Raw genomic sequence first — 27,785 nt, forward strand, 5'->3', positions numbered from 1 at the left:
GGGAGGAGTCAGACATGACTAGGAGAGAGATCATAAACAGCAAGAACACCCCTGTCAATAGCATAATAAACATAGGTGTGGGAAGTTCAGAGAGCCAACGGATGAAGGAAAAGTCATAGTGGAGATGCTCTCACATAAAAGGTAGTACTGAGCAAACCAAGAAATGAAGGGCACTATGAAGAGAAAGGAACCCATTGCACATAGATAAAACAACTCCTGTGGAGCAGGAGTCAGGCAGGCAAGAATTCAACAGAGTAGTAGAGTAGATGTTGGGCAAGTCATAGAGGCTTTATTTCACCACTGGACAATATCAAGACATTACACATATCCTCTTTCAATCTCTCCAACTTCATGAACTCAAGCTTCCTGATAGCCACGATACCACCTGCCATCTCTCTTGGTAGAACTGTTTTCCTGCAGAAAATAGTAAGAAATTGTGGGCTATGGGATAAATTAGATGTGCCAAGCATGACCATCCTCTGTCCACATTGCCTCTGGTTGGGAGGTGAGGATTGCCTTTAAGAAATGAGTGATGGGGGGCTGGGGATTTAGCTCAGTGGTAGAGCGCTTACCTAGGAAGCGCAAGGCCCTGGGTTCGGTCCCCAGCTCCGAAAAAAAGAACCAAAAAAAAAAAAAAAAGAAATGAGTGATGGGTGAAGATATACCCATATTTTGCTTTAAGATGAAATGTTATAGATGTCTGTTAACGCCACTTGGTCATAACCTCTTAGTTCCACTGTGTCTCTGTTTAGTTTCTGTTTTCATGATCTGTCCATTGATGAGAGAGGTGTGTTGAAGTCTCCTACTATTATTGTGTGTGGTGCAATATATGCTTTGAGCTTTAGTAAAGTTTCTTTCATGAATGTGGGTGCCCTTGCATTTGTATCATAAATGTTCAGAATTAAAACTTGTTAGATTTTTCCTTTGATGAGAATGAGGTGTCCTTCCTTATGTTTTTTATAACTTTTGGTTGAAAGTCAATTTTATTCCATATTAGAATGGCTACTCCAGCTTGTTTCTTGGGACCATTAGCTTGGAAGGTTTTTTGTAGCCTTTCACTCTGAGATGGTGTCTGTCTTTGTCACTGAGGTGCATTTCCTGTATGCAGCAAAATGCTGGGTCCTGTTTATGTATTCAGTCTGTTATTCTTTATCTTTTTATTGGGAATTGAGTTCACTGATGTTAAGAGATTCTAAGAAAAAGTGATAGTTTCTTCCTGTCATTTTTGTTGTTAGATGTTTGTGTGATTATTTTCTTTTGGGTTTGTCTGTCTTGCTTTTTCTAGGGTGTAATCTGCCTCCTTGCATTGGAGTTTCACATCTATTATCCTTTGTAAGACAGGATTTGTGAAAAGACATTGTGTAAATCTGGTTTTGGCATGAAATATCTTCCTTTCTCCATCTATGTTAATTCAGAGTTTTGCTGGGTATAGTAGCCTGGGCTGAAATTTGTGTTCTCTTATGTCTGTATGACATCTGCCCAGGATCTTCTGATTTTCATTGTCTCTGGTGAGAAGTATATGGATATAAAATTAATTCGAATCATTAGCTTCCTTCTACTCAAAGGATAAATAGGCTGAGAAAGAAATTAGGGAAATGACTCCCTTCACAATAGTCACCAATAACATAAAATACCTCGGTATAATTATAACAAAAGGAGTAAAAGATCTGCCTGAAAGATTAAAACAGAGACTGAAGGAACACCCATTCAGAGCCTGCCCCACATGTGGCCCATACATATACAGCCACCCAATTAGACAAGATGGATGAAGCAAAGAAGTGCAGACCGACAGGAGCCAGATGTAGATCGCTCCTGAGAGACACAGCCAGAATACAGCAAATACAGAGACGAATACCAGCAGCAAACCACTGAACTGAGAATAGGACCCCCGTTGAAGGAATCAGAGAAAGAACTGGAAGAGCTTGAAGGGGCTCGAGACCCCATATGTACAACAATGCCAAGCAACCAGAGCTTCCAGGGACTAAGCCACTACCTAAAGACTATACATGGACTGACCCTGGACTCTGACCTCATAGGTAGCAATGAATATCCTAGTAAGAGCACCAGTGGAAGGGGAAGCCCTGGGTCCTGCTAAGACTGAACCCCCAGTGAACTAGACTGTTGGGGGGAGGGGGACAAGGGGGGAGGGTGGGGAGGGGAACACCGATAAGAAAGGGGAGGGGGGAGGGGGATGTTTGCCCGGAAACTGGGAAAGGGAATAACACTCGAAATGTATATAAGAAATACTCAAGTTAATAAAAAAAAAAAAAAAAAGATCTGCCTGACAAGAACTTCACGTTTCAGAAGAAAGAAATCAAAGAAGATCTCAGAAGATGGAAAGATCTCACATGCTGGTGGATTGGCAGGATTAATATAGTAAAAATCGCCATCTTGCTGAAAGTGATCTACAGATTCAGTGCAATCCCCACCAAAATTCCAACTCAATTCTTCATAAAGTTAGAAAGAGAAATTTGCAAACTCATTTGAATAACAAAAACCCAAGGATAGAAAAAACTATTTTTAACAATAAAAGAACTTCTGGGGGAATCACCACCCCTAACCTCCAGCTGTATCACAGAGCAATAGCAATAAAAACTGTATGGTATTGGTATAGAGACAGGAAGGTAGATCAATTGAATAGAATTGAAGAACCAGAAATGAACCCACATACTTGATCTTTGACAAAGGAGCCTAAATCATCCAGTAGAAAAAAGACAGCATTTTCAACAAATGGTGCTCTTTTAACTGGCATGTAGATGAATGCAAATTGATCCATTCTTATCACCTTGTATAAAGATCAAGTCAAGTGAATCAAAGTCCTCCATATACAACTAGATACACTAAAACTAATAGAAGAGAAAGTGGTGAAGAACCTCGAACACATGAGCACAGGGGAAAATTTCTTAAACAGAATGCCAATGGCTTATACTCTAAGATCAACAATAGACAAATGGTACCTCATAAAATTGCAAAGCTTCGGGACTGGGGATTTAGCTCAGTGGTAGACCGCTTGCCTAGGAAGCGCAAGGCCCTGGGTTCGGTCCCCAGCTCCAAAAAAAAAAAAAAAAAAAAAAAAACCAAAAAAAAAATTGCAAAGCTTCTGTAAGGCAAAGGACACTGTCATTAGGACAAAATAGCAACCAACCAATTGGGAAAAGACTTTACTAATCCTACATCCAATAGAGGGCTAATATCCAAAATATACAAAGAACTCAAGAAGTTAGACTCCAGAAAATCAACTCTATTAAAAATGGAGTACAGAACTAAACAAAGAATTCTTGTCTGAGGAATATTGAATGGCCATAAAGCAGTTAAAGAAATGCAAGTCAAAACAATCCTGAGATTCTACCTCACACCAGTCAGAACGTCTAAGATCAAAAACTCACGTGATAACAGATCTGGTAAGGATGTAGAGAAACCACATTGTTGGCGGGGTTGCAAGCTGGTACAACCACTGTGGAAATCACTCTGGTGGTTCCTCAGAAAATTGAACATAGTACTACCTGAGGACCCAGCTATACCACTCCTGGACATAAGCCCAAAAGATGCTCCAACATATGACAAGGATACATGGTCCACTATGATTATAGTAGCCTTATTTATAATAGCCAGAAGCTGGAAAGAACCCACATTTCCTTCAACAGAGGAATAAATACAGAAAATGTGGTACATTTACACAATGGAGTACTATTAAAAACAATGACTTCATGAAATTCACAGGCAAATGGATGGAACTAAAAAATATCATCCTGAGTGAGGTAACCCAGTCACAAAAGAATATACATGTTATATACTCACTGATAAGTGAACATTAGCCCAAAAGCTCAGAATATCCAAGATACAATTACAGACCACAGGAAGCTCAAGAAGAAGGAAGTCCAAGGTGTGGATGCTTCAGTCCTTCTTAGGAGGAGGAATAAAATACTCTTAAGAGGAAATACAGAGATGAAGTGTGGAGCAGAGACTGAAGGAAAGGCCATCCAGAGACTGCCCCACCTGGGGATCCATCCCATATACAGTAATCAAACCCAGACCTATTGTGGACGCCAAGAAGTGCCTGCTGACAGGAGCCTGATATAGCTGTCTCCTGAGAGGTTCTTCCAGATTCTGACAAATATGGAAATGGATACTCACAGCCAACCATTGGACTGAGCACAGGATCCCCAATAGGGAAGTTAGAGAAAGGACTGAAGGATCTGAAGGGGTTTGCAACCCCGTAGGAAGAACAATACCAACCCACCAGATCCTCCAGAGCTCCCAGGGACTAAAACACCAACCAAAGAGTACACACGGAGGGAGCCATGGTTCCAGATACATATGTAGCAGAGGATGGCCTTGTTGGACATCAATGGGAGGAGAGGCCCTTGATTCTGGGAAGACTGGATGCCCCAATGTAGGGAAATGTGATGAGGCAGGAGTGAGTGGGTGGGTGGGGGGTCCCCTTCATAGAAGCAGGGGGCAAAAGGATGGGATAGGAAGTTTCCTGGAGGGAAACCAGGAAAGGGGATACAGTTGAAATGAAAATAAATAAAACATCCAATAAAAGGAAAGAAAGAAAGAAAGGAAGGAAGGAAGAAAGAAAGAAAGAAAGAAAGAAAGAAAGAAAGAAAGAGAGAGAGAGAGAGAGAAAGAAAGAAAGGAAGGAAGGAAGAGGAAGGAAGGAAGGAAGGAAGGAAGGAAGGAAGGAAGGAAGGAAGGAAGGAAGGAGCACATCTGATGACTAGAACTACTTGATGTGGCCTCTTGTTCTCTGAGACCGGACAAGCAGGGCTTATCTCAGAGGATCATCCAAGAGGAGAAGAGAATTTACCAAGAATCTTTGTCCAGCAATCAGAGAACTTTGAAGGCAAACCCTGCCGTGACTGACCTTAAAGTTCACTGTGCATATGAAAACCATTGAACCTTCAGCCAGTACTCAACTGGGCTTAATCAGCTTTCTGACACTGTGACAAGCACCCGAGCTCATCAACTTCTAATGAAAGGAGGCCCATTTTGGCTCATGACTTGGTTCATCAGAATTGGTTCTCAACATTTTAATACAGTTCTTCATGTTGGGATTACACCAAGTCATAAAATTTTTAGTTATTACGTCATAACTGTAATTTCACTACTGTTATGATTCATAATGTAAATAACTGATATATAAGATATCTCATATGTGACCCCTGTGAAAGGTTCGTTTGACCCTCAGTGGGGTCACACTCTGTACTGGCTGGTTTTATGTGTCAAATTGACACAAGCTGGAGTTATCATGGAGAAAGGAGACTCCCTTGAGGAATTGCCTCCATGAGAACCAGATGTAACGCATTTTCTCAATTATTCATCAAGGAGAAGGGCCCCTTGTGAGTGGTACCATGCCTGGGCTGGGGGTCTTGGGTTCTATAAGAAAGCAAGCTGAGCAAGCCGGCGGAAACAAGCCAGTAAGACACATCCCTCCATGGCCTCTGCATCAGCTCCTGCTTCCTGACCTACTTGAATTCCAGTCCTGACTTCCTTTAGGGATGAACAGTAATGTGAAAGTGTAAGCTGAATAAACCCTTTCCTCTCCAACTTGCTTCTTGGTCATGATGTTTGTGCAGGAGTGGTCCCACATTCTAATCAATGTTAGCGTTTCAAAGTCCTAATAACCTCTTTTTTTTTTTTTATTAACTTGAGTATTTCTTATATACATTTCGAGTGTTATTCCCTTTCCCGGTATCCGGGCAAACATCCCCCTCCCCCCTCCCCTTCATTATGGGTGTTCCCCTCCCAACCCTCCCCCCACTGCCGCCCTCCCCCCACCAGTCTAGTTCACTGGGGGTTCAGTCTTAGCAGGACCCAGGGCTTCCCCTTCCACTGGTGCTCTTACTAGGATATTCATTGCTACCTATGGGGTCAGAGTCCAGGGTCAGTCCATGTATAGTCTTTAGGTAGTGGCTTAGTCCCTGGAAGCTCTGGTTGCTTGACATTGTTGTACATATGGGGTCTCGAGCCCCTTCAAGCTCTCCCAGTTCTTTCTCTGATTCCTTCAACGGGGGTTCTATTCTCAGTTCAGTGGTTTGCTGCTGGTATTCGTCTCTGTATTTGCTGTATTCTGGCTGTGTCTCTCAGGAGCGATCTACATCTGGCTCCTGTCGGTCTGCACTTCTTTGCTTCATCCATCTTGTCTAATTGGGTGGCTGTATATGTATGGGCCACATGTGGGGCAGGCTCTGAATGGGTGTTCCTTCAGTCTCTGTTTTAATCTTTGCCTCTCTCTTCCCTGCCAAGGGTATTTTTGTTCCCCTTTTAAAGAAGGAGTGAAGCATTCATGTTTTGATCATCCGTCTTGAGTTTCATTTGTTCTAAGCATCTAGGGTAATTCAAGCATTTGGGCTAATAGCCACTCATCAATGAGTGCATACCATGTATGTCTTTCTGTGATTGGGTTAGCTCACTCAGGATGATGTTTTCCAGTTCCAACCATTTGCCTACGAATTTCATAAACTCGTTGTTTTTGATAGCTGAGTAATATTCCATTGTGTAGATGTACCACATTTTCTGTATCCATTCCTCTGTTGAAGGGCATCTGGGTTCTTTCCAGCTTCTGGCTATTATAAATAAGGCTGCAATGAACATAGAGGAGCACGTGTCTTTTTTATATGTTGGGGCATCTTTTGGGTATATACCTAATAACCTCTTAAGTATTCATTTCTTCAAGGTTCCACAGTCTTCCAATAGCACCACCATGAGTCCAAGCTGGTGTTGCATGAGCCATTGGGAGATACTTGGAACATAACCTATATCAGGGCTTTCTCTTGGTTTTCTCAACTCCCTGGTCCCCCTGCCCTCCCTCTTAGCTGAGATAGCAAGTTTTCTGAGCACGTCCACTCTTACTCCTAGAACTGGTCCATCACTATGGCCCTGCAACAGGATCCTGCCTCTTCCTTGATGAGGCCTTCCTTATCTTTCCCTCCCCCACCTTCCTACTCAGACTTTCCTTTCTAGCTCTAGCCCCATTAAGAGTTTGAAATAGATATTGTACCCTCAAAAATCAGAGTACCACATGTATAAATACCACAAGCTACAGCAAGCCACCTAAACCTCTAGCCTAGTCACTCCAGACTTTTCTTCTCTACTTCAGTCTGTGTCAACTCCATCTAAGGAAACATAAGAACCCAATATTTTTTCAGCTATAATGAAAATGACAGAGCAAGAGAGAGGGGGCTAGGGAGAGATAGATAGATAGATGATATATAAATAAATAAAAGGTAGTGTATAGGTATGCAATATATATAGAATGTATAACATTAATAATAGGAATTATTAAAATATAAACATTTTATAGACTTTTTATATGCTGGCTTCTATTACATATAGAATTTAAATACATCCCCAGTTTGCAGTGCAGGAAGAAGGGGTTGAATGTACTGGTTTAAAATATAGTTTTGCCAATGGAGACCAAGGTTAAAGAAATTCCACAAATAACCTCTGCTTGTCCTAGATCAATGAGCTCTTGAAAAATAGAAAAGTTTTGTCAGGATGTTTTCCAGGAATAATAATAAATACTCTGTCTGGTCACCTGATTTTTCATTTTCTTTCCCCCAGGATAAGCAGTACATTGCCAAAACAGCTAATCACTCATTAATCTAAACTAGTAGTTCTCAACCTTCCTGATGCTGCGACCCTTTAATAGAGTTTCTCATGTGCTGACCCCAACCATAAAATTATTTTTGTTACTACATCATAACTGTAATTTTGCTACTGTTATGAATCATAATATAAACATCTGTATTTTCTGATGATCTTAGGTGACCTCTAAAGGGTTCACAACCCATGGGTTGAGAACCGCTGCCTCTAAACTAGGATCCAGCATCCCTTTCACATTGTACTGTCACAGGTTGAGTAAATCAATATCAGTCCCTTTCCCTTACCATAGCATGACCCTCAGAAACTTCAGTGGTTGTCTATTTTCTGTATTTATCAAACATTCTGAAAGTTAAATGTTTTCCTGAGAATGTTCTTTTTTCCAAATTTCTCCCCCACTTTCTACATCCTAGACCATTCCTCTTTTCAAGGCAAATTTTTGCCTGCCTGCATTTGCTAATGTGCTTCTTAACCTTCCCATCCTCCCATTCTTCAACAGTAATATTAAAGACAGCTGTCTTGGAGACATTGCTGAAACTCTTCTTTGTTCATGATGACCTGTCTGACCTGGAGATCCCCTAAGTCCCTAGGGCATCTATCCTCTGGCATAATACAGGTCACAGTCTATATTGCGTTTACTAATACAACCCCCTGTTCTCTGTGCATCTTCCTTCTCCTTCTTCCTCTCTCTCTCCCTACTTGTACTTAAGAATTCATATCAAATTACTAGATAGAAAAATGAAATGTGGAAAATGATAGAAAAAATGAAAAGTGGGAAATGTTAAGCTCTGTGTCTCCATCCCAGGCAGAGCTCAACTGTTGTAAACAGTACTCTTGATTCCAAAGCCTCAACTTCCCACCAGACCCAGTAATAAAAGTCACTTCTAATGACATCCTTGTGGAAACTTTTGAGACCAGCCAGTTGACATCTTTGGATCATAATCCAACTGCTAGTTTCAAAGGGTGACTTGACCACTAGCCTTAGGCAAAAATGTCAGTGTCACCATGCCCTCAATCAGTTCAAAGACCAAGAGTCAAAGCATTTCGGCACATCACAGTGTACAAGCTGAGGCGTTGAAAAGTGTGCTCTCTACAAGCCAGACCCTGGGGGCAGTTGTCACCCAAAACATTCAACAGAATTAACTAGAAGATTGACTTTGGTCACAGTCTGCTTCCTAGGAAATCATAAAATTATTCTACCCTAGGGTGATAATCAGAAAAAGAACACTCAGTCATGGGAATCTGAATGCTATGAAAAAGCCTACATAATCTGGATTCTGACTTTGCTAAGATTTTCCCAGGTAGTGTATTTTGTGTAGCTCACATTGCCCTGAAACTTTCTGTGTAGTTGAAGCTGGGCTCAAACTCATAATCTTCCTACATCTACTTCTCAAGTACTTGGATAATAGGCGTGGGCATCCAAGTCTGTTTCAGTCTTACAAATTTTGCAGATAGAAATAAAGATTTTTTTTTGCTTGTGATCACAAAAGAAATCTGTAGAAGTGTTGGAAATTTTCTTACAAGCTGGTGCTCCCAATCCTGATTCTCAATATTCGGACCTTATTTATGGCTCTGCACTCTTTAGTACTCCCTCTGCATCATTTCCCAAAAGAAATACTTGTATTTTGATAAATACTCAGATAACATTGGAACCAGTTTTTAAGTCAATATTTTGTGCATCAGATTTAGTTGATGCTTGGTTTGGACTCTGTGAGAGTTAATCTTGATCATCAACTTGATGATGTCTGGAATCAACTAAGAGACGCCTCAGGGTAAGGGAGTTTCCAGAAAGAATTGCCTGTGTGAGGAAGAGACTTCTTGCTGTTCACCACTGATTTCATTATCTTCCATTTCTGTTTTTGATTTTTATTTTTAACTATGTGCATTTGTGTATGGTGGAAACTGGATGTGTGTTGTTGAGGGCAAGTGCATAGAGAGTCTAAAAGAGGTAGCTAGTTCTCATAGAAATGTTGTTACAAGTGATTAGAACCATCCAATGTGGACTGAAGCAAAAAAAAAAAAAAAAAAAAAAAAAAAAACCTCTCAAAGAATCTTCTAGGTCTTTCTTCATCACCAGATTGGAACTACTAAAGTATCCAGCTTCAAGGACTGGGGAAACTACTGGGTTCTAGCCTGCTCCAGCATGCAGGTTGTCACTGTTGGACTACCCAGCCTCTATCCTGTAAGCCAATCTATATAATATATACACATTCTATCAGTTATCTTCCTCTATGTAACTCTGCCCAATACCAGGGACAGTTCTAGAGAAACTGAATTATAAGGCTGAATTTCTGTGTTGGGCTTGGTGGTATCTGTATCTGGTTTTTCAATTTGACTCTACTTAAAATTGCTAAAGAGTTTCGTGATGGCATGAGAGCATGTATTCCATAGTGTAACCCTGGACAGCAATTGACTCTCATCCTGTGGATCATGACCCTTTCACAGGGGTCACCCTTTCACATTATAATTCATAACAGTAACAAAATTACAGTTATGAAGTAGCAACAAAATGATTTTATAGTTGGGGTCAACACAACATAGGGAACTGTAAGAAAGAATTGAGAACAAACAACTGCTTTAAAGAATTATTCAAGTTGAGTGCATTTAATTTTCTTTATTTTCCCTGACCTATGAAACTTAGCAACCCTTTTAAACATTTCTGGAAAACTAAGGAATATAATAATGCTGAATGTTTCTAGCTTCTCTAGGAAAAGTAATAAAAAAAAAGAATGAGCTCAAAGAAGAAATTTCCCAGGTCCAGATTCATGCAAACAATCTAAGCTTTCAAAGTGTGCCCTAGAAGGCAATCCCTTCAGAAGCTGTAAGGCTCAACTTTCCAGAAAAGCAAATTTGACCCCATAGCAGAAGTCTGAGTTACTTACAACACAAGTTTAAGTTTCAGCTTCACGAAGTTTCTCCAGACAATGAAAAGAGGGCACTGAATACTAAAGGATGTGATCCTGTGTCTTGGGGGTGGAGATTGGGGGAACCCTAATAAGATAGACAAGACTGAACTCTCAGACTCTAATAGCTTTATTTAACTTTAATAAGGAGTCTCCCCACCCATAATGGCAGATGTCTCTCAATGCCGGCCCCTTGCAGTATTGCCCTGTCCTTTCTTGGTTGGGAGAATTAATTCAGCATTGTCAATATAACTGACAGTGACATTATTTGAAAAACATGGCATGCAAGACAATAGATGTCCCTCAGAAGCACACTCTCTGCCCATCCAGACTTACAGCCAGGCTTAAACCTCTGTAGGAAGTCACCAGTGAGGCATGTTAGACCTCTAAAGAACTTAGTTTTCTAATTCACAGAAGCAGATGTTTGGAGAATACATGTGGAAATGCAATTAATGGTAGAAAGAACATAAAACTATTACAATATTGATGCATTAATAAGAGATTCTTGATTTACTTGCAGTTCACACTGTTTCAATGGATATTAACTATTTAGTTGACTGCTTGGCTGAAGTATGGACTAAAAAATGGCATTCTAGGAAGAAGCAGGGAAGGGCTCATATCTCTTGGCTTAATGTTGATGAAGACATTTAAAGGCTCAGGGGAAACTGGAATGGTAGAAACTGGAATGGTAGAACAGATTTGTAATGTAACACCTCCAGACAATGTACCCAAAGAAATGAGTTCAGCACCGAATCACAGAAGGCAAGATGAGCATACTGACTATGGTGGACAGCCAAGGCTAAATGAAGGCTACAATGGTATGACTCATGTTGGCCCAGGATACTGGCTAATCAGTCATAGCATCCTCAGAAGTGAAGTAGACAAGAAACTTACTGAATCCATACTTAATGTGTATAAGCAGAAATTCCAGAATGCATGAACTAGGCTACCTTAAATCATAACAGCAGAAAATCACAACTCTCAAACATAATCCAGACTTGTGCTATATTTTAGGACCAGAACCCCTTGAATGAAAGCAAGGCCAAGTCCCCTTGCGGAAAGACCTTGCTATAGTACCAAAGAGCTTTGATATTAATGCTTCTCTCACCCATCCTCAAAGCCACCAACATTTTTTTTACCAGAATAACTAAACACTAGGGAAAAAGGAACAACTGACCTTAAGGGTCTATTCAATAATAGATTCCAATTGGCATTCATTCTAGGAAATTCCAAACAGCATTGAAGACCTGCAGTTATAGGGTTTATAGAAAAGAGGTGAGGTTAAGTGATCAATGCATTTTTTATAAAAAGTTCAATTCATATTGGCTCCAGTGGGCCCCTGAACTTATCTTACGGTACTCTGGTCTTGAAATATATAATTGTGATAGATATACTTATGGGTTCAGTGGAATCCCTGTATTGCTTCTTTCTCCTGTAGAATGGGGCTACTATGGCTGAAAAGTCAAATAAGAGTCATTAGAGCTAACTTGGGTAAGGGAAAATGAACCAGAAACGTCATCACCCCTGGAAGAATTAGACACATTAGTGCTGCTGTTGAGGACTTGACTGGTACAGAGGTTGGGATTCTTAACACATCTGCCTTTATGTTCCTGTGCAGCCTGTGAGGAAAACAGATGGATCATGGAAATGAGAGCTGATTATTGTAGGCTTAGTCAAGTAGACACTCTAATTGCAGCAGCTGTAGCAGACGTGGTTTCTTTGAGCAGCTTAACATGTCTCCTGGTAATTGTATGCAATCATTGATCTTACAAATGCTTTTGTATCTATACCTGCCCATAAGGACCGTGAGGAATAATTTGCTTTCAGCTGGCAAGGCCATCAGTATACCCTTATTGATCCACCCTAAGGGTATGTTAACTCTCAAGCCCTGTGTCATAATTAGTCCACAGGGATTTTGACGATCTATACCTTCCACAAGGTACTACACTGCTCTACTACATTGATGACATTATGCTGATACTTGGAGATGATCCAACAGACCCAAAGGCACTCAAGGTGTAAGGGGCAATTAGAGATGCTGTTTGAGTCCCATGGTCCACTCCCACAGGATTGAGTCTTGGCATTTTGGAGCAAGGTCCTTCTCATCTCAAGACAATCATTCTCCACTTGATAAACAGCTCTTGACCTGCTGCAGGACTAAATGAAAACTGAATGCTTGAGAATGCCCCAACAAGTTGCCACGTGACATGAGATATCAGTCATAGCTTTGGACTTACCCAGCAGCAAGCCATCATCAAGTGGAAGTGGTTATATGTGTAACTGGGCCTGTTATGGTTTGAATGAGAATGGCCTCCATAGGCAAATCTATTCAAATACTTAGTCCCAGTTGGTGAAGCTGTTTGAGCAGGATTAGCAGGTATGGTTTGTTTAAGTCCTTTGGTTCACCCCCATAGATGAAGCACAGAGGGAATCTTGGCATTTTGGAGCAAGGTCCTTCTCATCTCAAGACAGTCATTCTCCATTTGAGAAACAGCTCTTGACTTGATGCTGTATAATGTATCATTAGAGGAAGTGTATGAGATTTCAAAAGCACTTGCTACTCCCAGTTAGCTCTTCTTGTCTCACACTTGTAGCTCAAGATGTCAGCTCTCCACTAGTAATCCAAAATCATGCCTGTCAGTCGACCTCCATGCTCATTACCAGAATGGTCATGGGCTATGACCTTCTGCAACTGTAAGCACACGGTAGATGTTTTCTTCTATATATAAGTTACCTTGGAAATGGTATCATATCACAGCAAAAAGAAAGAAAGAGAGAAGGGAGAGAGAGAGAGAGAGAGAGAGAGAGAGAGAGAGAGAGAGAGAGAAGACAGGGCTCAAATGAGTTCTGAAGACACAAATATGTTGTATGAAGAAGAAACCCAGGTGTTTATCGTTCCTACACCTGCTACAATGCTGTCTCCAAGAATGTACTTGAGGCCTAATGGAGTGGGCCCTATAGAAGAATGACTAGGCAAAAAAAAAGAATATTATGATTTGCTTTACTGATGGTTCTTTATGTGTGCAAAGACTACCCAGGAGAGGAGAGTTCCTGAAGGAGAGTCCTTTTCTAGAATAACCTTGGTGAAGACAAGTAGAAATCTTTGCTATGTGCAGAACTTGGGGAGAGCACACTGTTCTACGTTTGTTTTAAGGATTATATTTCTCGCAGTTACATACTACTTCATAGGTATAGCCAATGGTTTCTATCAGTGGCCAGAGTCGTATAAAGCATGATTGGAAAATTAATTAGAACAACATTGGAAAAGGGTATTTTATAGATTTCTGCAAATGAGTAAAGGTTGTGAAGCAATGATGTTTCATGTTAATAGTCACAAAAAAAAGTGACCTCAGTTAAAGATTTCAATTATCAAGACAGAAGAATGGCTCTCTCATTCTATTATTCATTCTTTGCCAGCCATGCCTGTCATTGACAACTGAGACCATAAACAAAGAGGCCATGATGCTAGGGATGGAAGTTATATGTGGGTTCAATAACATAAACTTCCACTCACCAATATGGAGCCGACTTGCTGCTGCTGAGTTCCAAATCTGCCTGCAGTACAGACCAACACTAGTCCCTGATATGACATCATTCTCTAGGGAGACAGTCAATGATCTAGTGACAAATTGACTATATTAGATTACTTTTATTGTGAAAAGAGTGAATTTTTTTATCCTTACTAGGATAAATACTTCTGGGTTTTGAGTTTACTTCTCCTGCATATAGTATTCTGGCCAAACTACCATTCATGAATTTACAGAATGCCTTATTACTACTATTTGTTCCAGAAAGCATTTCTTCTGACCAAGGAAATCATCTGAAAGCCAAAGGCATGTGGCAGTGGGCTCATGATCATGAGACTCACTTGTCTTACCATGTTCCTCACCATCCAGAAGCATCCTGATTTGAATACACAATTACAGAGCCAAGTGGGTGGTGACGGCCTGAAATACTCAGAGAGAATTTTCCAGAAATCGTTATATATTCTAGATCAGCATTTAATGCCAATATTCAAACCCACAGGTCTAAGAATTAAAGACAAGAAAAGTAAGTGGTACTATCATCCCTAGTAACCCACTAGCACAATATTTGCTTCCTATTACATTTATGCTCTGGTTTATGCTCTTTGTGTAGCTTTGGTTCCAGAGGGGAAAGTGTTCCTGCCACAAAGCACAGCAAACCTTCCATTAAGCTGTCACCTAAGGTTCTTCTTGGCTACACTGGGCTTCTAATGTCCTTAAATAACCCAGCTTATAAAAAAATAAGTAAAGAGTTAAAGAGTGGGTTCTTGATCATGATTTCCATGAAAATTGGAGTACTGCTTCCCAGTGAGGTAAAATGAGGGTGTCTGGAGTAAGCAAATCTTTTATACTACCTCAGAATTAACATATTTTGTGATGATGGTCAATGGAAAACTACAACCTAATCCAGGAACAATGATACATGACCCAGACAGTTCAGGACTGAAGATGTGAGTCACTCTCTAGGTAAAGTACCCAGATCTGCCTCACTGGTTATTGAAGACAAGGTAAAGATAGAATTACCTTCTTCCACTATATATGCAGAATGGGTAGTGTAAGAAGGCAGCTATAAATACTAGCAGTGGCCGTGTGGCCATTCATTTACAAAAATGAAAATTTGATTATCATGAATATTTCTTCTCTATTTTGTTAAGAGTACACATATATGCATATATTAGGCAATTATTTGTATTTTCTTTCCTCTTCCATTCTTACCATGTAATGTAACCACAATAGGACTATCCTTCAGACCCAAGCACACAATATAAAGAAATATTAGAAAATGCATGGGTGTGAGCACCAGTCCTGATATTGGCTAGCCTTGGGGCTATGTAGCTGCCCCATGACTATATTTCATCTGCAGGCAGAACAGAGCACATTCATCTCTTCATTCAAGACTCCTTCTGTAAATCTATAATAGAGTCAGGATGGTATGAGGTTTGTAAAATGTGACAGATGTCCACAAATTATAAAATCCCTTGCACATGGAAAATAATAGAAACACTTTTATCCACCTCTGACCTAAAATTTCTTATATATCAAATAGGTCTTGTATGCAATTCTTCTCTGTTACTGTGATAAAACACTGACCAAAAGAAAGTTTGTGGGGGAGGCATTCATTCCAGCTTACAGACTACAATCCATCATTGAGGGAAATCTGTGCAGGAACTCAAGCAGGAGTTTGAGGCAGAAACTATGTAAGAATGTTCTTTACTAGCTAGCTTCCTTGTATGAACATGTATGCCACTTCACTTACGAACAGTGCCACCTTTAGACTGGGCCCTCCGATATAAATAAAACCATGACAATCCCTCACAGATATGCCCAGAGGCCAATCTGATCTGGGTGCCCTTCTCAGGTGACTCAAGGTTGTGCTGACAGGTAAAACTAAGTAGGATAAATCTATATGCATCCGAAGGAATAAAACACATTCTAATGAAGTAGAAAATAGTACAAATCAGAAGGGAAAATGAGAAAGATCTTTATTTATGACCATTAAAAATTATTAAAATATAGTACTTTTATCACCATAAGGAAATACCCACCATTTTTTCTGATACTAATTTAATAACTTAGCATTTTTTTCAATTTCTAAGGATGCTATTTTAATTTTTCAATATTTTTGCCTTCTTGTGGATTGAGAAAGCCTTGATATCCAGTAGATAATTCACTTTAATATTTGTGTGTAGAGTTCTCCCTTGGTTCAGAAAGAGCCTCAGAAGTTAATGCTAACCATCCAGGATGCCAATAAGGAAGGAAAGTTGATTATTGCCTCAAAATCCTAGGTGACAGTCAAGTCCTGTGTCGGTTCTGATATTCACACTGGGCATCCTCAGAAAGACATGGACCTACAGTCTCAGAGTGCTTAGCATGTGAATCTGTGACCTCCCTGAGGGAGAACTGTGGAATCTGTCAGGGTTTCTTTCCTCTAACAGATTTCTCAGAAAAAAAACTATACTCTACTGCCACCAGAGGACCTGGCAACCAGGTCAAACAAAAGTTGTTGACACTTACTATGCAGACACATATTGTCCTGGTGTTATAAGGAGGCAGTGGTGTGTTCCTCTGGGGCCAATGACCACAGGGAGTTGCAAGTTTTACAGGATTAGGTATGAAACTCTTCCTATTGAGTGGTCTTAAGCACAATTAAACATTTGTCAGTTACGTCATTATAAAGACTTGCACCTTTAGGGAGATCTTGAAGGGCCGATTATTGTGGTTCCTAGCTTTTATGGCTAGATAGGACTATTGATTGCTTTTTCCATTCTTGACACTTTCAAATAATCATGAAAGCCACTCCATGGGGAAAAGGTTTTCAGCTCAGTTCCAGCTTGGATCCTCCAAGTCCTATTCCTAAGTATGTGGTGGGTTTGGAAATAGTCCTACTTTCAAGTTATTATAGGCAAGCAAAGGCAGTGGTAATAGTCTATACTGTGGAGGAGTCTCCTAGAATTCCCTGACCAGAAACATAAAAGGTTTCCCATGACTGGAAGTGGGAATTTTCTAAGATAGTCTATGGCTCCTAGACCAAAACATCACTGAAACATGCATACAACATATAATTAAATAAACATAATATATGCTATACTATGAGTTTTTCAAACATCCTTAGAGTTACCCTTTCTTCCTCCCTCCTCCTGTTACCCACCTGCCTCCCCAGTTGAAATCCCACCCCCCAAATTTCCCATTTATGCTTTCATAGTGCCTGTGCCCCACGTTGCCCTTTCTACAGCTTCTTTTCCCTGACTTTACACACACTCCCTTTTTACCTTACTGGGTTTCACAGCTACTCCAGGGTATCTTAACACTTGGTTAGATTTATTCCTAGATTTTTTTGCCATTGTAAATGGAAGTGTTCCCATGAACTGTAAGCTTGTATGTTATTGATATATAGAGAGATTACTGATTTTTATAAGTTGATTTTATAGCATGCTTCTTTACTAAATGTGGTGATCACTTCAAAAGTTTTCCGGTAGAATTTTTGGGATAACATGCTATAATATGATCTGGAAATAGGGATAATTTGACTTCTGGTTTTCCTGTTTGTATCCCATCTATTTCTTTCTCTTGTCTCATTGCTGGTGTTTCAAGCATTCTATTGAAAGTGAGTGGGAATAGAAGGCGACTGTAACTAGGTATCATTTGCAAATTTTAATGGCATTGTTTTGAGTTTCTCTCTGTTTAGAATAACATGGGCTGAGGCTTTGTCATGTACTGCTTTGTTTTATTAAGGTATGCTCCCTCTACTCCTATTCTTTTGGACTTCTATCATAAAAGCATAATGGGTTTTGTCAAAGTCCGTTTGTGTATGTATTGAGATGAGTGTATGATTTTTGTCTTTAAGTCAATTTATATGATTTATTACATATATCTGCTGATTTATATATACTGGACCATCCCCATATAACTTGAAAAAATACCTATACTTATGCCCTCAGATAAATTTAACTTTAACCCTCATCAAAAATATTCTTTGCAAGAGAATTAGACCATTATAGAAGTATAAAGCTAGTCAAAATGTGACTGTAATGACAAGGGACAAGAGCCATTGTCACAACAGGAAGCAGAGCAATGGCCTGAGAAGGTCTTATAACATAAGGCAATGTTGCTCAACCTTCCCAACGCTGTGGTCTCTTTAATACAGTTCCTCATGCTGCAGTGATCTTCAACAACAAATTTTTCTGTTTTCTATTTCATAAATGTAATTTTATACTGTTATTGATCAAATGTAATACCTGATATGCAGGATATGTGACCCTAGGGGTCTCCACTCACAGGCTGAGAACCACTGGTCTAAGAATTAAATGATAATCTTAGCACAGCTTTCTAAGGAAGTTGCTGGGAACACCAGTTTGCAGTGACATAGACGAAAGTCCCAGGACAACAACACTTTTAGCAGCCCACACCAAGACAGTTTGCTCTGAATACCTGAAAAAAATCCCTGGAGAATTTTGTGGGATAACTATTCAAGATTTTACTGTGTTGTTGAATTTTTGGTAAAAGAAAAGAGCCAATTTAATTTTCATTGAAATTAAATCATTTTCATTAAAATGTGCTTCCTTCATGATAAGAACATACAATAGACAAATTTTATAAAATTAATCTATATATTCTACAAATAATTAAGCATTGTGTCTACTCCAGTAATATCTACTCTTTAAAGTGTTAGGAACCCATTTTCTTTCTGTGTGGCATACATTCATCTTTCCAGTTTTAGGACATCACTCATGACATGTGGCTCTACTTGTTATAGAAATACCCCTAGGACTTTACAACATACTTGCATTATAGTATCATGTGCAACCATGGCTCTCACTTAAGAATCAGGGAAGAATCCTTTCCTGAAAACATAGAGAGCTAGCTGTGGCTTTGCTCAGCACTGCAGTTCTCTGACTATTTCCATGGGGCAATCCCTCTCTGTCTGAATGTCTGAATGCAAATACTCTGATTCTCTTCAATTTTACTACACCAGGCCCCGGGCAAGCCCTTCCAAGACCTAAAGAAGTGGTTTGTTGACCTCCAGAAGAGCTCACCACTTTGCATTTTCCCAGCAGTGCATAAGCAGACTCATTCCTCCATCCCTCTGCCAATATGGTACGGTCTGACTTTTTGATCTTTACTAATCTTGTAGGTGTAAACTGAGTCTCATTTAGTTTTAGGCTGTATCTAGCTAATTATTTAATGTTGAGGATCTTTCCATGAGTATCTAAAAAGTGAGGTTCTCCATCTTGGAACTTCTTATTCATAATCTTTACAAGTTGCCCTCTTCTTGTTGATTTGCACTTTGATTTATTTAGAGCTGAATATAGGCAGGGATTGTCATCATTCTAATCAATTGTATCTCCATTACCTACCACCATCAGAGGATTATCTGTGACTAAGGCTGAGATTAGTGCTCTCAAAAGACAGGAAGCATTCCATTTAGCAAAACTTCAATAGTAGACTCCCCCAGCCGTATGTTTCTGACCAAGTTTGGTGTAGCAAGTGTATATTCCTCCCTATAGAGAAGGCCTCAAACCCAGTCAGGAAGTGGTTGGTTATCTCCCAAACAGACGTACCACTATTACACCGGTAGGCATATCATTCCTGGCAGGTTAGTGCTGCAGCAAGCCAGGTCAACCGCTGGGGAAGAAGAAGAATGATGCTATCTTTCTCACAGCACTGAGTAGAGATGGCAGAAAAGTCATAGGAGCTGGAGAATGGAAGCATGGATATAAAATGAAGTCTTCCTGATCCAATCGGGATATTGCAATCATGAACTCATAGTAACAGTGGCTAACTGCCCAAAAACCGAACACACAGACACAGACACAGGCACAGGCACAGGCACAGACACAGACACAGACACAGACACAGACACAGACACAGGCACAGGCACAGGCACAGTCACAGACACAGACACAGGCACAGGCACAGGCACAGACACAGACACAGACACAGACACAGGCACAGGCACAGGCAAGGCACAGGCACAGGCACAGACACAGGCACAGGCAAAGGCACAGACACAGACACAGACACAGACACAGACACAGACACAGACACAGGCACAGGCACAGGCACAGGCACAGACACAGGCACAGGCACAGGCACAGGCACAGGCACAGGCACAGGCACAGACACAGACACAGACACAGACACAGGCACAGACACAGACACAGACACAGGCACAGGCACAGGCACAGGCACAGGCACAGGCACAGGCACAGGCACAGGCACAGACACAGACACAGACACAGACTCAGACACAGGCACAGGCACAGGCACAGGCACAGGCACAGGCACAGGCACAGGCACAGACACAGACACAGACACAGGCACAGGCACAGGCACAGGCACAGGCACAGGCACAGGCACAGGCACAGGCACAGGCACAGGCACAGGCACAGACACAGACACAGGCACAGGCACAGGCACAGGCACAGGCACAGGCACAGACACAGACACAGACACAGGCACAGGCACAGGCACAGGCACAGGCACAGGCACAGGCACAGGCACAGACACAGACACAGGCACAGGCACAGACACAGACACAGACACAGACACAGGCACAGGCACAGGCACAGGCACAGGCACAGGCACAGACACAGACACAGACACAGGCAAGGCACAGGCACAGGCACAGACACAGACACAGACACAGACACAGGCAAGGCACAGTCACAGGCACAGGCACAGGCACAGACACAGACACAGACACAGACACAGGCAAGGCACAGGCACAGGCACAGACACAGACGCAGACACAGACGCAGGCAAGGCACAGGCACAGGCACAGGCACAGGCACAGACTCAGACACAGACACAGACACAGACACAGACACAGACACAGACACAGACACAGACACAGACACAGGCAAGGCACAGTCACAGACACAGGCACAGGCACAGGCACAGACACAGACACAGACACAGACACAGACACAGACACAGACACAGACACAGACACAGACACAGACACAGACACAGACACAGACACAGACACAGACACAGACACAGGCAAGGCACAGGCACAGGCACAGGCACAGACGCAGACGCAGACGCAGGCACAGGCACAGGCACACGCACACGCACACACACACACACACACACACGCACACACACACACACACACACACATACAAGGGGACTTGTTGGGAAGGTCATCATCAGAAGTGGGATGGGGAATTATTGGAGTAATGGGAGGTAACTGTCAGAAAATTTTACACTGTATAAATATATGCAATTGTAAAGAAAAAAAGAGAAATTACACTTATTTTATATGACATTGCATAGAAGATTGTATTCATTTCCATAAATGATTATATCATTTCACTTTTCCCTTCCAATGTTAATATCACATTGTATTTCTTAATTATAGCATTTATGTTTTCTATTAGGTTAATTAGTAGTACTGATACCAGGTTTCTTGTCTTATGTGAAATATACTTACATTTCTTCTTTTAAAATAATGCTTGGAAGTGTTTTACACATATCTTTTAGTTAATGAGATTCTCTCCTAAGTCTGGTTTGGTGGATATTTGTATAAACGTAATAAAATTTTATCCAACAAATTCCTCCCTCTATAAACTTAAGCACAGGATTTATTTCCTTGATGAATTAACACTGTTAAATTATAGATTGTCTGATAGGGAAACCTTCTGTGTAACAGGAGGAACTGACTCATACATGATTATAGTTTTCTGCCACTGACTTCCTTAAGATTTTCATAAGTACATTGGTACATAATACATAATATAATCCTGTCATTTTCTTCAGAGAGACTACTTTGTATAGTTTTTTAAAATACCAATGTGATAAAGTTATGTTTAGGTATGTTCAATTTTCCACTGCTATTAGGGTTTTCTAGAGTCACAGAACATATGGAATGTCTTTCTATATTGAGAGACTTTATTATGATGACTTACAGTCTGTGATCCAACCACCCAACAATGATCACCTATGAATTGGAAGTCCAAGAATCTAGTAATTGCTCAATCCCACAAAGCTAGTTGTTTCAGCTGGTCTTCTGTAGAAGTAGATTCCAACAGATGTGCTGGCAAGTAAATGCAAGCAGTGATGAAGAGCTAATCTTCCTCCTTCCAATGAATGTAGGTCTCCAGCAGAAGGTGTGACCCAGATTAAAGGTGTACCACCATGCCTGAATCTGGCACTTGTTTTGTACCAGGATGACCTCGAACTCAGCGATCTCCTTGCCTTGTCTCCTGGGATTAAAGGTGTGTACTACCTTGCCTGGGCCTAAGATTTTCATAGACACCATGCCTCAAGATTTCCATGCCAAGATCCAGGTCAGAAACTTGTGTCTTCCAGCCTAAAGATCTGTATCACAGGTGAGCCCTCCAATTCTGGACTGTATCATTCCAGATATAGTCAAGTGGACAACCAGGAATAGCCATTACATCTGCCTAGGACAACAAGAAAAGGATCACTGAGGTAAACATGAAGGATACATATCATATGTATGCATGACACTGCCAAGATGAATCCCAGTGACTTGCACAATTAGTGTACAATAGTAAAAAGGCTGGCTCATTTTGGTTTTCAAAAGCAACCTGTAATGTTTTCAAGATGGGCTTGGAAAGGTTTGGGATACAAGAAATAAAATTGTCTTCCCTGATAACTATCTCAATTTATTTTACACTTTTTAAACTTTAAATTTTGCCATATTCTGTTAAATGTAGAATTTCTTATGACTAATGATGTATTCCATCTAGTTTTATTGGCTAATAGATGTTAGTAATGGCATGCACTGTGCCTACCTCACCTGTAAATGTTACCTATCGTTACTCCTTCTCTTGTATCTGTTGACTGGTCGCTTGCTTGCTCATTTTTTTCCCAAAGTCCAAGTATTTTTTATTAAGCATTTTATTTATTTACATTTTAAACGTTGTTCTTGATTTCTCTTTTGGTTTTCTTTCTTGACTATTGCTGCCAGCATCATTGGGTATCACTCCATCAGAGTCATCTCCTTCCTGTCTATTCCATTATACGACATGCTATCTTTCTCCAAATTGTCTTTTTTTTTCATCTCCTCTCATTGCTTTTATTTTTCCCTAAACTGTCTGAGATAGTGCTGAACTGCTGATATCTTATAAAGTCTTCCACTGGAAGGTCCTTCACTATTATTATTGAAGATGCATTTAAAGCCCTAAACACCCTTCTAAATATTTTTATTCAAATCTTTAATGTCTTTGCTCTTTTGTATTTATTTGAATTAATAGTTTTCAAGACTCCTCAACTTTACTTACTGACTTATTTTTATCACAATTCTGTTGGTTGATATTTTGTATATTTTGAATATATGTTGATGTGTTGGAAAAAACATTTGTGATTGTCCAACATAGTTGGTGTGTTGTTACACATTCTTTTAAAGAAGTAAATGCAAATAGCCTTGATCTTTGTTCCTAATGATGTGACGTATAATCTTGTCAACTTTGAGAGTGTTTTACTGTCTGGTTTCTTCACTCCCAGCTTTATTGGTGTTTACTTTATTTGTGTTTGCAGTAATGACTAGCTTGCTAGAACTTTATTGTGGTGTTTGGATAGAATTCAGGGCATCTCACATGCCAGCCAGTGACTTTACTATTAAGCTATTCCCTAGATCTCATTAGAACTTATTTCTACCAACATATATTGTGTTTCCTGTTCATAAAGCTTCTGCTTTTTAAAATCCCAGTACAGCTTTTGTTTGAAAACAAAAAAAGTAAATATTCTCTAGCTATTTGGAAATCATTCATTCTGTCATTAATATCTTATGGTGATTCTAACATTATTAATATTCATGTCTATAATTAAATCACTGAAAATTTAAAAGCAAATAAATGTCTCTGCCTTTTGTAAACCTGACTTGTGTTATTGTGTCACTTTTATCATCCCTTTTATCTTCCAGGCCCCTGCACTATCAGTACTCTATAGCATAAAGCATCAGAGCTGTACCTTTAGTTTCCAGTGACACGAGTAACAAGTCGTTAGGATAATTGCTAAGCTGTCTCCAGTATTGCCTCTCAATCTTTCATTGAGCAAAGAACTCCTACCTTTTAGTTTGGCAGAATGCCACCCAAAGGTAAAATTTTCCAACCTCTACTGTGGCATGACCATGTGAAAAAAATTCTGGCCAATATTAATATATATTTAATGTCAGTGAGAGAGAGAGAGAGAGAGAGAGAGAGAGAGAGAGAGAGAGAGAAGTGATGTGTGATCTCTAGAATATTTCCTAAAGAGAAGGGATCAAACTTTTCTTTTTGTCTTCCTCCATCCATCTGCTAGAAACATGTGTGCTTGTGAGACGTTATGGACCACAGACGAAAGCAACACCTTTCCAGGGGAGTCTGCCAAAATACAAACAGTCAGGATTCTTGGCACTGAGTGAATCAAGCCCTCTCACTAGTCAAGGACCACCTACAATTTCATTCACAGGTAAGAGAGAAACACACCATCCCGTGCATATTTGATTTCCATGTTTTTGTAACAGCTTAATATTAGTGGCCTAAGCCAACCTAAATTAGTTTTACACAGTTTGAGAGGAGAGGAGTCTTAAATTCAAGGTGGTAAGTAAGATTTCATTTATTCCCAGTTCCCAGGGAAGAATTTCTTCCTCTTTTTATGGCATACAAGAGTCACCTTTATCCTTCCTGGCATATCATCAACCTCTATTCAGCATCAGGACTCCATTTTGGACTCTGATTGTTCCCTCCATCCTAAATACCACTGTGACTACATTATGCCCATTGCAAATTTCCTATCTTAACATTCTTTAATTATTTGTATTAAATAATGTGCTTTTTAAAATTTAATATGATTTTGTTTTACTTATTCTCTTTACATCCTATTCATTATCCAGCTCCTGGTCATCCCCTCCCACAATCCTTCCCCAACTACTTCCTCTTTTCCTCTGAGCAGGTGGGACTCGCCTCGGGTATCACCTCCACCCTGGCACTTCAAGTCTCTGGGAAGCTAGGTTTCTTCTCTCCCACTGAGGGCAGGCAAGGCAGCCTAGCTAGTACATATTCCATGTACAGGCAACAGCTACTGGGATAGCCCCCATTCCAGTAGTTCAGGACCCACTTGAACACTAAGCTGCATATCTGCTACATATGAGCAGGAAGGCCTAAGTCCAGCCCATGTATGCTCTTTGGTTGGTGATTCAGACTCTGAGAGCCTTCAAGAGTCCACGTTAGTTGACATTGTTGCTCTTCCTATGGAGTTCCTATCTTCTTCTGGGCTGGCAATTCTTCTTCCTGTTCTTCCATAAGAGTCCCCAAGCTCCACCCACTGTTTGCCTGTGGATGTCTGCATCTGTCTGAGTCAGCTGCTGGGTGGAGCATTTCAGAAGACAACTTGCTGCTCTCTTCAAACATAACAGAATATAATTAATAGTGTCAGTGACTGGTGCTTGCTCATGGGATGGGTCTCAGGTTGGGCCGGTTATTGGTTGGCCGTTCCCTCAGTCCCTGCTCCATTCTCTGTGCCTGCATTCCTTGTATACATAAAATTTAATCACATAAGCAAATTTCTTCTTGACATGTAAGGTCACATATTTCTAGGTTCCAGATGGTCTGGGGGAAGAGTGGCTTTATTCTACTTACCACACCTTGTTTAAGTAATGTTTACCTCACTCTTCCTTTCAGTCAATCTTATTAGTAGCTATTCCTAACACAATAAAATTCCCCTGTTTCCCATAGGCCGTTTTTTCATTGCTCATCTTATTAGTGTTATTGCTGCTGTTCTCATTAATACACTTCTTTGAAGAGAGTTTTCAAAGAAAGTCTTTACTTGGAAAACATGTTAAAATGCTGTATGTATTCTCTGCCTTCTTGGTTTGCAAATAAGGGTTATGTTGGATTCCTTTTCTTGTTTTCACAGACTCTTCCACATACATCCAGCACGGTACCTGGAACACAGTGGTCATTCATCAGAAGTGGGCCCAAAGAAGCCCTCCATTGACATTTGTATGACTCTTACAATAAAAATAGTTCCACCAACCAGGGAAGGGTATGGAGAAAAAGAGAACTAAACAAACTGCTCAACCTACAATATAGTGTTGCAAGTCTTGCCTCCAGAGATGTCCACATCTTTTTAAGTTTGTCCTAAATTTGTAACATTTATAAACAAACATATATAACATCTGTCACACATATATCATATGCGGATGTGGCAAATATTCTACAAGATACATAGGAGTAATTGTATCCAGTTTTCAACTTTACAGTTTTGATAGTTCCTTTTGAGTGCTTATTGAATATTTCTTCCAGGCATTGCTGAAAAATCTTGACACTGGGACCAAACCCTTTCAATACTGTGGTAAAGCACACACACTGCAGCTTGACAGTTGGTCTTTTGGTGCTGGTTTTGCTCTTTATAAGGCTACATGATCTTACACAAAGTATTAAATAGGTCTATGCCTTCATTTCCTATCTGTAAAATAATATGATGATAATATAGGCTGTTCAGAAGACTAATAAGTAGGAGAAATGATTTATTAAAATAAAATACATAAATGATATCCGGTAATTGGAAAACTGTATATGTACTACCTATTATGTAAAACAAACTTAATTTCTAAAGGCTAGAAACCAGTATTAAATAATTAATTAAATATTATTTTCCTTTACGTTACTATAATGTGTATATAAGCAGCAGAAAGAGTAAATATATTCTTCCCTAACAAAGAGGGTCACCAATGATGGAAGCCTGGCATTGCTTTTAGAGAACCATCAATGATGAGAGACCTGGCATTGCTCCAGAGAAAGGTGACTGATGGTAACCTGAGACTGACTCTTTCTCGGTTCTAAGAAGGAATGTCTTCTCCCTCTTTGAGAATAGATAGATAGAGAGTAAAATTTTCCATGGATTTTTTTCTCTCTGAATTGATTACCTACAACTTTGCTTATAGTCAACTCCATTGGAAGTAATGCTGGGAAGAATGGGAAAGTGAATTTGGATTTACCTAAAAGCAAATTAATACCTGATCTTTATTAACTGGGCTGTAAGGTTTGTTATTTTGATTCTTGAATCTACAGATTATGGTGGACAGGTCTTTCTATCTCAATTAATTTAATCAAGATGATTCTTATGGTGGTTTGAATAGATATGATCCTTGCTGAGTCCGAATGGCCATGTGGGAAGGAGGGTATGACATGGTTTTACATCCCTGGAGCAAAATCAGCAGAGCATGGGCCTCCGTAAGTGTTGATGGTTGCTAAGTGTCAGGCTTGTTGTAATATATAAATATATTACATGTTCCTCCTTCAGGAAATAGGAAATATTCTCCCTGCCAAGATTATCAGAGAATGTTCTCTGATAATCTCTCCCTGCAAACCTTAATGACTCTATGATTACTAAAAACATTAAAAACCTTGGAGGTGAGGGTGTATCTATGTCTTTAGCAAATATGGTAAAAACCATGATCTTTAAGACAACCCTTAAGGATGTAGGAATGAAGTCGGAAAATTTGAGTTCAAGAATATATAATTTCTCAACTATTTAAAATAGAAAGATACAATACAAATTGTAAAAGAAGCCTCATGGACCTAAAAGAACAAAGGCCCTATGAACCAACTTGTGAGAAAGATAATAGAGAAGAAAGATAAAGAGATTTGGAGGAATGTTGATGACAGGGCAAGATCCCACCCTGCTAAGTTTATTGTTTGTGCATACAGAGGCAGGTAGATTCCTGAGTTTAAGGTCAGCCTGGGACAGAACTACTTTGGGACTAGGCAGAGTGGGAATGGTAATCTCAGGACAGGATCCC

At 40.1% G+C, this 27,785-nt stretch overlaps 1 long non-coding RNA gene across 13 annotated transcripts in view; it reads left to right on the top strand.

Annotated features, from left to right (window-relative positions):
• LOC148002666 (uncharacterized) overlaps window positions 1-26,650 on the top strand; it is a 66,474-nt gene extending 39,824 nt beyond the window's left edge. Inside the window, exons 2-7 of one of the 13 annotated variants that reach the window (XR_015633594.1) lie at window positions 19,005-19,126; window positions 22,203-22,251; window positions 22,400-22,468; window positions 23,925-24,098; window positions 24,302-24,451; window positions 25,898-26,650. This is a non-coding gene — a long non-coding RNA (uncharacterized LOC148002666). Of the gene's footprint in view, window positions 1-19,004; window positions 19,127-22,129; window positions 22,366-22,399; window positions 22,469-23,924; window positions 24,099-24,301; window positions 24,452-25,897 lie in introns of those variants that run through there. The other 12 variants (XR_015633600.1, XR_015633597.1, XR_015633591.1 and 9 more) reach the window with 12 other exon arrangements.
• Window positions 26,651-27,785: the final 1,135 nt, after the last annotated feature.

Source organism: Rattus norvegicus, chromosome 11 (assembly GCF_021556685.1).
Source record: "Rattus norvegicus strain SHRSP/BbbUtx chromosome 11, alternate assembly SHRSP_T2T, whole genome shotgun sequence".
NCBI classification, from domain to species: Eukaryota; Metazoa; Chordata; class Mammalia; order Rodentia; family Muridae; genus Rattus; species Rattus norvegicus.